The 9921-nt window shown below is 40.7% G+C and overlaps 1 non-coding gene across 1 annotated transcript; it reads left to right on the top strand.

Annotated features, from left to right (window-relative positions):
- The first annotated feature begins 9534 nt into the window (after nucleotides 1-9534).
- On the top strand, nucleotides 9535-9661 carry LOC114237960 (small nucleolar RNA SNORA27). Its single transcript, XR_003623405.2, has one exon. It is a non-coding gene; the product is annotated as a small nucleolar RNA SNORA27 (small nucleolar RNA).
- The last annotated feature ends 260 nt before the right edge of the window (nucleotides 9662-9921 follow it).

Here is a 9921-nt window from a genome sequence, read left to right as displayed (position 1 = left end):
CTTTAAATTAGTTCTCTGCCCATTTCTGTCTCTCTTTTCTTCTGGGACCACTATAATGTAAATATTAGTATGTTTGATATTGTCCCAGAAATCTTAAAATCTTAAACTATCCTCGTTTAGAAAGATCCTTTTTTTCTTCTTTCTGCTCAGCTTGGGTGATTTCCACTATTCTGTCTACTAGTTCACTGATCTGTTTGTCTGTATCATTTAGTCTATTTTTTTTTTTGGCCACACGGCTTGCAGGATCTTAGTTCCCTTACTAGGGATTGAACCTGGGCCCCCTGCAGTGGAAGCATGGAGTCGTAACCACTGGACTGCCAGGGAATTCCCTCATTTAGCCTATTGTTGATTCCTTCTGGTGTATTTTTCATTTCAGTTATTGTATCCTTCATCACTGTTCAGTTCTTTATATTTTGTAATTCTTTGTTAAATTTCTCACTGTGTTCATCCATTCTTCTGAGTTCATTGAGCATATTTATGATCATTACCTTGAACTCTTTATTGGGTAGATTGCTTATTTCCATTTCACTTACTTAGTTCTTTTGTGGTTTTGTCTTGTTTCTTCTTTTGAGACATATATCTCTGTCTCCTCATTTTGCCTAATTCTCTGTTTATTTCTTTTATTTATTTATTTATTTTAGTTATTATAAAATAGTGGCTATATTCCCTGTGCTGTATAATATATCCTTATAGCTTGTTTATTTTGTACATAATAATAGTTTGTACCTCTTAATCCCTACCCCTCTCCCCTTCTTTCTCACCACTGATAACCATCACTTTGTTCTTTGTGTCTCTCTATTTTATTTCTATGTATTAGGTAGATCAGTTACATTTTCTGATTGTTGGAGAGGTGACACTGTGTACAAAACATCCTATGGGGCCCAGCAACACACTCCCCTCTAGTCAACAGGGCTTTATGCTTTAGGGGTGTCCCCTTTGTGGGCTTCATGAACCCTTTTGTTGTGGCAGGGCTGAATACTATGGGTACACTGGTATGCAGGGCTAACCCCCAGCCTAGTTGGCTGCCAGGCCCTGCCTCATGTGGTGGCTGCCAGCCCACTGGTGGGTTGGGCATTCCCCAGCATGGCTGGCTGCATGGCCTGAGGGGTCCTAGACCTGGTGCTGGCCTAGTGGTGGATGGGTAATCCTCCAGCATGAATAAGCTAGAGGGAAGAATCCAAATTGGTCCTTGTCAGCACTAGTGTCCTCATGGTAGAATAAGCTCCCTCAAATGGCTGCTGCCAGTGTCTATGTCCCCAGTGGAGTCACAGTTGCTTTCTGCCTCCCTGGGAGGCTCTCCAAGATCAGCAAGTGGATCTGAACCAGGCTCCTTTCAAAGTCCCAGTCTTTGTGCTGGGACTCAGAGCATGTGAGATTTTGCATGTGCCCTTTAAGAGCTGAGTCTGTGTTTCTTGTGGCTCTCCTGTATGCATGGCCAGCCATTCTGGAGGCTTATCTTCCTGGTGCAGGACCTCTGGGTTGGGGACCCCAATGTGGGGCTCAAACGCCTTGTTCCTTGGGGAGAACATTTTCAATCATGATTATCTTCCCATTTGTGTGTCACTTACCTAAGGGTGCGAGTCTTGACTATACTGCATCTCTGCCCCTCCTGCCAGTCTTACTGTGGTTCCTTCTTTTTTTTTTATTTTTTTTAATTTTTTTTAATTTATTATTTATTTATTATGTTTATTTTTGGCTGTGTTGGGCCTTCGTCTTTGTGTGAGGGCCTTCTCCAGTTGCGGCGAGTGGGGGCCACTCTTCATCGCGGTGCGCGGGCCTCTCACCATCGCGGCCTCTCTTGTTGCGGAGCAGAGGCTCCAGACGCTCAGGCTCAGCAGTTGTGGCTCACGGGCCCAGTTGCTCCGCGGCATGTGGGATCTTCCCAGACCAGGGCTCGAACCCGTGTCCCCTGCATTGGCAGGCAGACTCTCAACCACTGCGCCACCAGGGAAGCCCCTGTGGTTCCTTCTTTATATGTAGAAAATTTTCCTGCAAATTGTAGAAATTTTAGTTGTAGAAAAATTTCCTGTTAATCTTCAGGTTGTTCTCATAGATAGTTGCTCTGAAATAGTTGTAATTTTGGTGTGCTTGTGGGAGGAGGCGAGCTCAGGGTCTTCCTACTCCACCATCTTGGCCACCTGGCATATTCTTTTCTAAGCCTCTAAAAAAAATTCTAAGTCTCTTAAGGCTTTCCAGAACATTCTAGGTAAACTTAATGGTCATATCAGCCTTAACAGTCAAACAGTTGCTGGTGAGGTTTAAGGTCCCACATAGAAGTTTAGAATGTATTAAAGAAAAATTTCCTAACCTTCAGGACATACTGATAAACAGTATTCAGGTACCTGTATCTGGTTAAATCTGGGCCCAGGTGCTCTGGACATATGTTAATCAGCACCACCATTATTATTATTATTATTTTTTTAACATCTTTACTGGAGTGTAATTGCTTTACAATGGTGTGTTAGTTTCTGCTTTATAACAAAGTGAATCAGCTGTACATATACATATATCCCCATATCTCCTCCCTCTTGCATCTCCCTCTTACCTTCCCTATCCCACCCTCTATGTGGTCACAAAGCACTGAGCTGATCTCCCTGTCCTATGTGGCTGCTTCCCACTAGCTATCTATTTTATATTTGGTAGTGTATATATGTCCATGCCATTCTCTCACTTTGTCCCAGCTTACCCTTCCCCCTCCCTGTGTCATCAAGTCCATTCTCTATGTCTGCGTCTTTATTCCTGTCGACACCACCATTATTAATGTGATGTCAGAAAACAGCTTCTTGCCTTAATATTTTTCCAATATTTGAATACTGTGAAATCCTACCTATAGTGACCTTATTATTTTATGTTTTGATTCCATGGTTATGAAATGCTATAGCTGTTAGCATCATTTATTCTATGGCGAATGAGTTTCAGAAGCCTTGTGAATTTTTTTCTCTGATTCTTTCTTAAAAAATGTTGTTTGAGGAAAAGAGGATAATGATGTTGGGTACCTAATACAGGAAGGTGGCCTGACAAGTGTGATGGGGAAGGTTGGGGGGTTGGTACGGTGGCGGGGGTGGGAGGGTGAAGGGAGTGAGGGAATGTGGGGGCAGGGGTAGAGGTTTTATGAATTTGGGGTCTGGGATCACTACAGGGCAGTTCGCCCAGTCATAGTTTTGTGCATCACAATTTCTGATGTGGTCATAGATAAGAGTGTAAAATTTGGGCCTTATGGGGAGAAGGGGCAATTCTTACATTCCATGGACAGGTCTGTTAAGGAGCTTGAAAAAAAAGGACTGATGTCACAAACTTGCAGTGAGGAGAGGGTCTCTTTAATAGTCAACAGATGGCAAGCAGTCTCTTTTATGTAATTTATTGCAGTAGGCGAAGGAATCATAGGCAAAAGGGCCTGAAAATGCTGTGCAGGTACTAATTTACTGACAGTTGAGCACCCCCTAGGGTGTGGCCAGTGGAGAAGATGGTTCCAGGATCCAGAATTTTGGCCCCCTTTCCACTTTTCGACAGACTGTGGGGCAATGCCTGATGCCACTTGGGGATAAAAAGTGTCTCAAGGCTCCTAACTATTCATAATGGAGCAGTGGTAGTTTCAGCTATCTTTTTTTTTTTTTTTTAAAGGTTTGCATTTTTTTTTTAAATTTATTTATTTATAGCTGTGTTGGGTCTTCGTTTCTGTGCGAGGGCTTTCTCTAGTTGCGGCAAGTGGGGGCCACTCTTCATCACGGTGCGTGGGCCTCTCACTATCGCGGCCTCTGTTGTTGCGGAGCACAGGCTCCAGACACGCAGGCTCAGTAATTGTGGCTCACGGGCCCAGTTGCTCCGCGGCATGTGGATCTTCCCAGACCAGGGCTTGAACCCATGTCCCCTGCATTGGCAGGCAGACTCTCAACCACTGCGCCACCAGGGAAGCCCAGTTTCAGCTATCTTTACAACCAGCAGTTGTGAGAATTAAGATAAGTGGCAGTAGTTTGCAATCCATGAGGTACTACATGGATGTCAGTAGTCATTATTGCTATGACCACTCCCTGTAAGACTGTCTGAGATCTTATTTAGAAGAGAATGTAATTTCATTCTCATAACAATCCTGAGAAGAAGGGAAGAAACTACAGTTGACCCTTGAACAACTTGGGTTTGAGATGCTCAGGTTCACTTATATGTGGATTTTTTTCAATAAGTGTGTACTATAGTACTACATGATCTGTGGTTGGTTGAATGCATGGATAAGGACCCGTGGATATAGAGGGCTGACTATAAAGTTATACATGGATTTTCGACTGTGTGGGGGTCAGTGCCCCTAACCCCTGCGTTGTTCAAAGGTCAACTGTATTTTAATTTTACAGAATGAAAATAGCTTCTCTTTTGGGTCTGATTGTGGAAATAATACCTATATAGCATATGCAAAAAAAAAAAATAACAAAGAATAGTCCTTTAAATTTTGATACATATCACCAAAGAGCTCTTCAAAAAGATTCAGTCAATCAACATACTTACCAGACATGTATGAGAGAAACCTGTTGCCTAAACACAAATACTGGGTTTTGCCCATCTTTTAAATTATAGCCAATCTGTTGTTTTATTTGCATCTCTTTGATTACTAGTGAGGCTGAACATCTGTTCATATGTTTATTGGCCCTGTTTTTTTGATGCTTATTCATATTCTTTACCCATTTTTCTTTCTGTTTTGTGCTGATTTATAAGAACTTGATGCACTATGCATATTTACCCTTTTCCTGGTACGTATGTTGCAAACATTTTTCTCTAGGTATTTTCTTATAGCCTTGATCGAAATCTTTTTGTTATTAAAAAATCTTTATGTTTTATGAAAATAAAACATAATTAATTGTTTTCATAATTAATATTTACATTAATAATATTAATAAAATTTCAATATTTTCATTTATGGTTCTGACTGTGCACTAAGCATGGAAAGGCATTCCTCATTTAAAGATGTAAAATTATTCACCTGTATTTTCTTTGAAAATAACATTTATTGGATGTCTACATGTGCTCGGAGCTGTGTTTGCCTCATTACATTTATAATTTTATTAAATTTTCACCAGAATTTTTCGGTGAAAAAAATTTATGAGGTAGATATTATCATCATCTCTATTTTGCAACTGAAAAAATTGCAGGTCAGAAAACAGGATTTACTGAAGGTCACCCAGCTGAGAAGTGGTAGATTCACAACTGGAAGACAGATCTCTAACTCCATAGAATATGAACTTTTCAAGCATTTCATATTCCAGAGGTGACCCTGCCTGCCTATATTTAATTTGAATAAATTCATAAGTTAAAAAGAAGTCATTACGAATACTTTCTTCAGAAAAAATACCCAATCCTGAAAAGAATTACTTTAATAGTTTTATGTAGGCCAGATAATAAAAAAAGAGGGATAATGCCTGAGAATGCCAAGAACTAGTTTATAGAGTAAAAATTATTAATTTCCATAATATAGATGGATGGAATATTTTTGGTTATTCAAATATTCTAGTTAAAATAAAATGCAGGGCAGTATTGCTATGAGCCAGTGAAGGAATATTCTGAGGTCCTTCCTGGGCAGAAATCGTATTCTTCTCTAATAATCAAGAATAAATACATGAATGTTATGTCCCCTTCCACAATAGTCTTATAGTAGGGCCAACATTTTGTTTCTACATTCTCTACACATTTCATTTGTTAATTTATTTTTACAGTCAGGCCTTGGTTTCATACCTGTTTTCTTTCAGTTCAAGCACTGTTTGATAACATACCTAATTGTTTTATTTGAATTCCTTGTCATGCTACACATTTGTGAGTCACTTCTAGCAAAATCAAACCAGTGAACTACAAGATGTTCTGTAAATGAGTTAGTTATCCAGACTCTTGCTAAGATGAGCACTGGTTGGCAAATTAAAAATATGTATATAAAGTATGATGAAGATATTGGTATTGATATGGGTCTTTCATGTTGATACTTTGAGTTTTGGCTATTTTCAGAGGACTTGTAGAGGAAATGAGATGTTTTTATATTGTATAAAAAAGAGTTATTAACATTCCTTTGAAAGTTTCATATCACAGAGAAAATAGTGCTTTTTCTTGATTGATAATTCAGTAGTTAAGGATGATTTCCAATATTTTAAAGCCAAGAAAATATACGTGGAATAATAAGGCAATGGGAGATCATTTTAACCAGTGTAATACAAGAAACAGTTGCAGAATAATTTCAATTGCTTAAGAAATGCAGTGTGTGTAAGAAACAACATCTAAGGAGGTTTTTTTTTTTTGGGCTGGGGCTTTCATAAAAAAGATAATTTTATATACTTGAATTAATGATCTGACAAAGATAATTCATAAGATATGAAGAGGAAAGTTTGCAGGCAAATTACCCGTCAAGTAAGGGAATACAGTGAAGGCAATAAGAAATGAACTCAACCTTTGTTGTCTTCAAGGAATGTTTCTTGGACACCAAAAGTATAGATAAATTCCTTTGAATAAGCCAAATATCTTTTTGCCTGCTTGTCCTTAGAAATATGAAAGAGACAGTGAGAGAGGGAAACTGACTAGTAGATAGTAGTCTCTTTCTAGAGAGAGGGAAAGGGAGTGGGGAGGAGAGAGAGAGAGAGAGAGAGAGCGCAAGCATATGACTAACTACTGGGTAATAAAATTAATTTCTTTTTCAGGTGATCCATGCTTAACGGAGAGAGAGAGAGTTATGCAGAGTTGAAAGATGATGACTTGAATAATGGTTCCATTTACTAAGATGGGATGGCTATAGGAAGGAAGGCTGGGGGAAAGTGGATATATGCAGGTCTGGAGTTCACGACAAGGATCTGTACTGGAGATGCAGATGCAGGAGTCATTTCTTTATTTAGTCAACAAATATCTATGGAGTATTTACTGTGTGCCAGGCACATTTTGGGAAGCACTGTTCTCCGTTTACTGTAGCTGTAGCCCATAGATAATTGGACTATTTGAGGAAGTACTAGGGAGGGTGCTTTGTCTCTTCTTACATCCCTTTGTTCACTCCTCACTAAGGGAGGGAGAAAAGGTTCATCGGTAGCTCAGAATTTGAAGTTAATGGACTGCATTTTACTGTGGGCTGAGCCACTGTATTAATGGTGAATGTTATTAATGGCATGTCCTCTTCTTTCATTTGCTTTCTGCATCCTTGCTGCTGGCAGGTTAGATTGTCAAGGACTTTCCCCTTGTGTGAAGTATGGTTATTCCCTTTCTCTGATCTTCCCCCATGGGTCAAACTGGTTGTCAGGTGGGGGACTGCAAACTCAGGTAAGCTCAGAAAAAAGCTTTGGCGTTGAGCTTGCTCTGTCTGTGGCTGTCTCTCTGTTCATCTGTGTTGGGGCTGATGAGGCAGGCCTCTGATTCTTGTCCATGTGAGTAGATATGTAAGTGGATGTGGGGTTGCTGTGCAGTGCTGGCCTTTATTGCTCACTAACTCCAGGCATAGCTGAGTCTTAGGTCTCAAGGCTGGGAAGCAGTGGGTCTCACTATGACCTTGAGCCTGAGCTGTATTTCCCATTCTAGCTTTCACTAGAGCTCTGCTTTGCTAATGCCATAGTAAACAGCAAGTTTTATTTGGCCAGTGATCTCTGTGTGCATACTCTGTTGGCTAGGTCTTAAAGGGAAGGAGGGGAGAGTGGCAATTCAATTCAATTCAGTTTAACTCAACTCTGAGTGCATTTAAATAACAAGTAGGGTACCTGAAGCCTTGGTAGTAAATAGAGAAGACAGGGACAGTATGTAAAATGAGAAAAGAGGGAAAAGATGACAGAATCCTAGGAAAAACCCACAATATTTAAGGGACAGGTATTACATTATATAACTGTACCACGAAAGAACAGAGTAAAAACTCAGAGGGAAACATGCTAATAGTGCCCGTGTGGACATTGGCACCAGGGGAGGTTTCAGTATTCTTCTTGTTTTCACTTTTTGTATCTTTTTTCTTCTATCTTAACAATGAGCAGTAGCTACTTTTATAATAATAAAATAAAACTTAGAAAAAGTCATATGGAGAAGGAATTCAGCAGTGTGATTTAGGCAGAGGAAAAAGTCCTCGGAACAATCATGTTTTAAGATGTTAGCTGATTCTAAAATATTGCTGTTTCTCTATGGTCTCAAGGACAGAGGAATCTTCCTTCCACCCAGGCTGTGATGAACAAACCCACTCTTCGATTGCACGTGCATTGTAAGTGTGCTTCTTTTGCAGTTAACGCATGTATGAAGCAAATATGGATTTTGACAAAATTCATTTGTGAGGTACCAACTGGGGACAATAAAGTCTGAGGCCAGGAAGCACACACCAAGGCTGGGGAAAGTGTGCAAAAGGAAGGAAGAAATCCGCTGTAATAGTAGAAGGAATTTATTTTCCGTTTAACAAATCCTCATGGAGGGCCTGTTATATGTCAGGTTCTGTGAGAGGTGTTGGACATACAGTGGTCAGCAATATTAATGTGACTTCTGTCTTCACTGACTTTCCATATTAGCAAGGGTAGTGGCAAGTAAAGAGGGAGTTACAACAGAGTGAAAATACTGTGATGGGCCATTGTTACAGGAGCACCCGAAAGCATCTAAAACAGACCTTGGTGAGAGGTGAAGCGGGTGGTGGTAGTGATGTGATGGTGGTGGTGGAGAGAAGCATATAACTGCTGAGGACCTACGCTTTTCCTAGCTGTATATCTGGAGATTCCTCCCCAGACAAGAAAGTATCATTTCCCCCCAAAACTGTGTATACAAAATTGTGATCCTTCAGTATAGATATGCTGATGTTTCTATGACTGATAAAGAAATGACTGTTTTATTAACCAACAAAATAGCTAAATATAATGAGGACTCAGCCCAGCATCTGAATATGCTTTTCAGTTTTCCTTAAGAAGCCTCTTTCGGGCTTCCCTGGTGGCACAGTGGTTGAGAATCTGCCTGCCAATGCAGGGGACATGGGTTCGAGCCCTGGTCTGGGAAGATCCCACATGCCACGGAGCAACTAGGCCCGTGAGCCACAACTACTGAGCCTGCGTGTCTGGAGCTTGTGCTCCGCGACAAGAGAGGCCGCGACAGTGAGAGACCCGCGCACCGCGATGAAGAGCGGCCCCTGCTTGCCACAACTAGAGAAAGCCCTCGCACAGAAACAAAGACCCAACACAGCCAAAAATAAATAAATAAATTAAAGGAAAAAAAAAAAAAGACGCCTCTTTCACTTCAGAAGCTGTCAGGTTTCCATACCTAAATCCCCCTGAATAGTTAATTCATGAACAGAGGATGTCAAAAGCCAAGAGAGACAGGCTGTTCTATAGCAGCTGTAGCAGATTACAGCCTGTTAAGTTTGTAATGACACATGTCACTGTGCCACTCTGCTTCAGGAAAGCCATATGTTCTGTTGTTAAATGTTTGGGTCTGAGTTCCCTCAAGGTTTCACCTCTGTGCTGGTGTGTCTCATAGATGTGTAGGGAGCCAGGGACATCAAAGCTATATCTTCTGGCTTAAAAAATTGCATGAGCAGGAGATTGAAACAAAGATTGAGATTAAAATGTGTAGCCCTACCCCCCTATCACTTTGCCAGTTGGACTTATGTCTTTATTGGTCATTCAAGTGGGGCAAAGGAAATACCCTTTTAAAACTCAAGCAAACTGGGTGTTTGTCTTGTAACCTGTCAGAGGAAACAACAACAACAAAAAAATGTGTAGCCCTATGGTTTTATTCTCATTGCCATATGGCTCTGAGCCTATGATCTGGCAAAAATTTCAGCCTAATTTCTGGTAAGCTTTTCGTTAATTAAATGTGGGAATTGGTGTGTGTAAAATGACCAGGCTAGCTATATGGGGGGCTTACCTCTGCCTTTTGGGTTTAGAGATGCAGGGAAGTTTATGGGAAAGCATGGCGTTAGACCCTAACCTTTCTGGGCCGGGAGGTGCAGGCTGGGGGGAT

Source organism: Balaenoptera acutorostrata, chromosome 6 (assembly GCF_949987535.1).
Source record: "Balaenoptera acutorostrata chromosome 6, mBalAcu1.1, whole genome shotgun sequence".
Classification (NCBI taxonomy): Eukaryota; Metazoa; Chordata; class Mammalia; order Artiodactyla; family Balaenopteridae; genus Balaenoptera; species Balaenoptera acutorostrata.
Note: the sequence above shows the minus strand (reverse complement) of the source record. Positions and strands in the feature narration are given on the sequence as shown.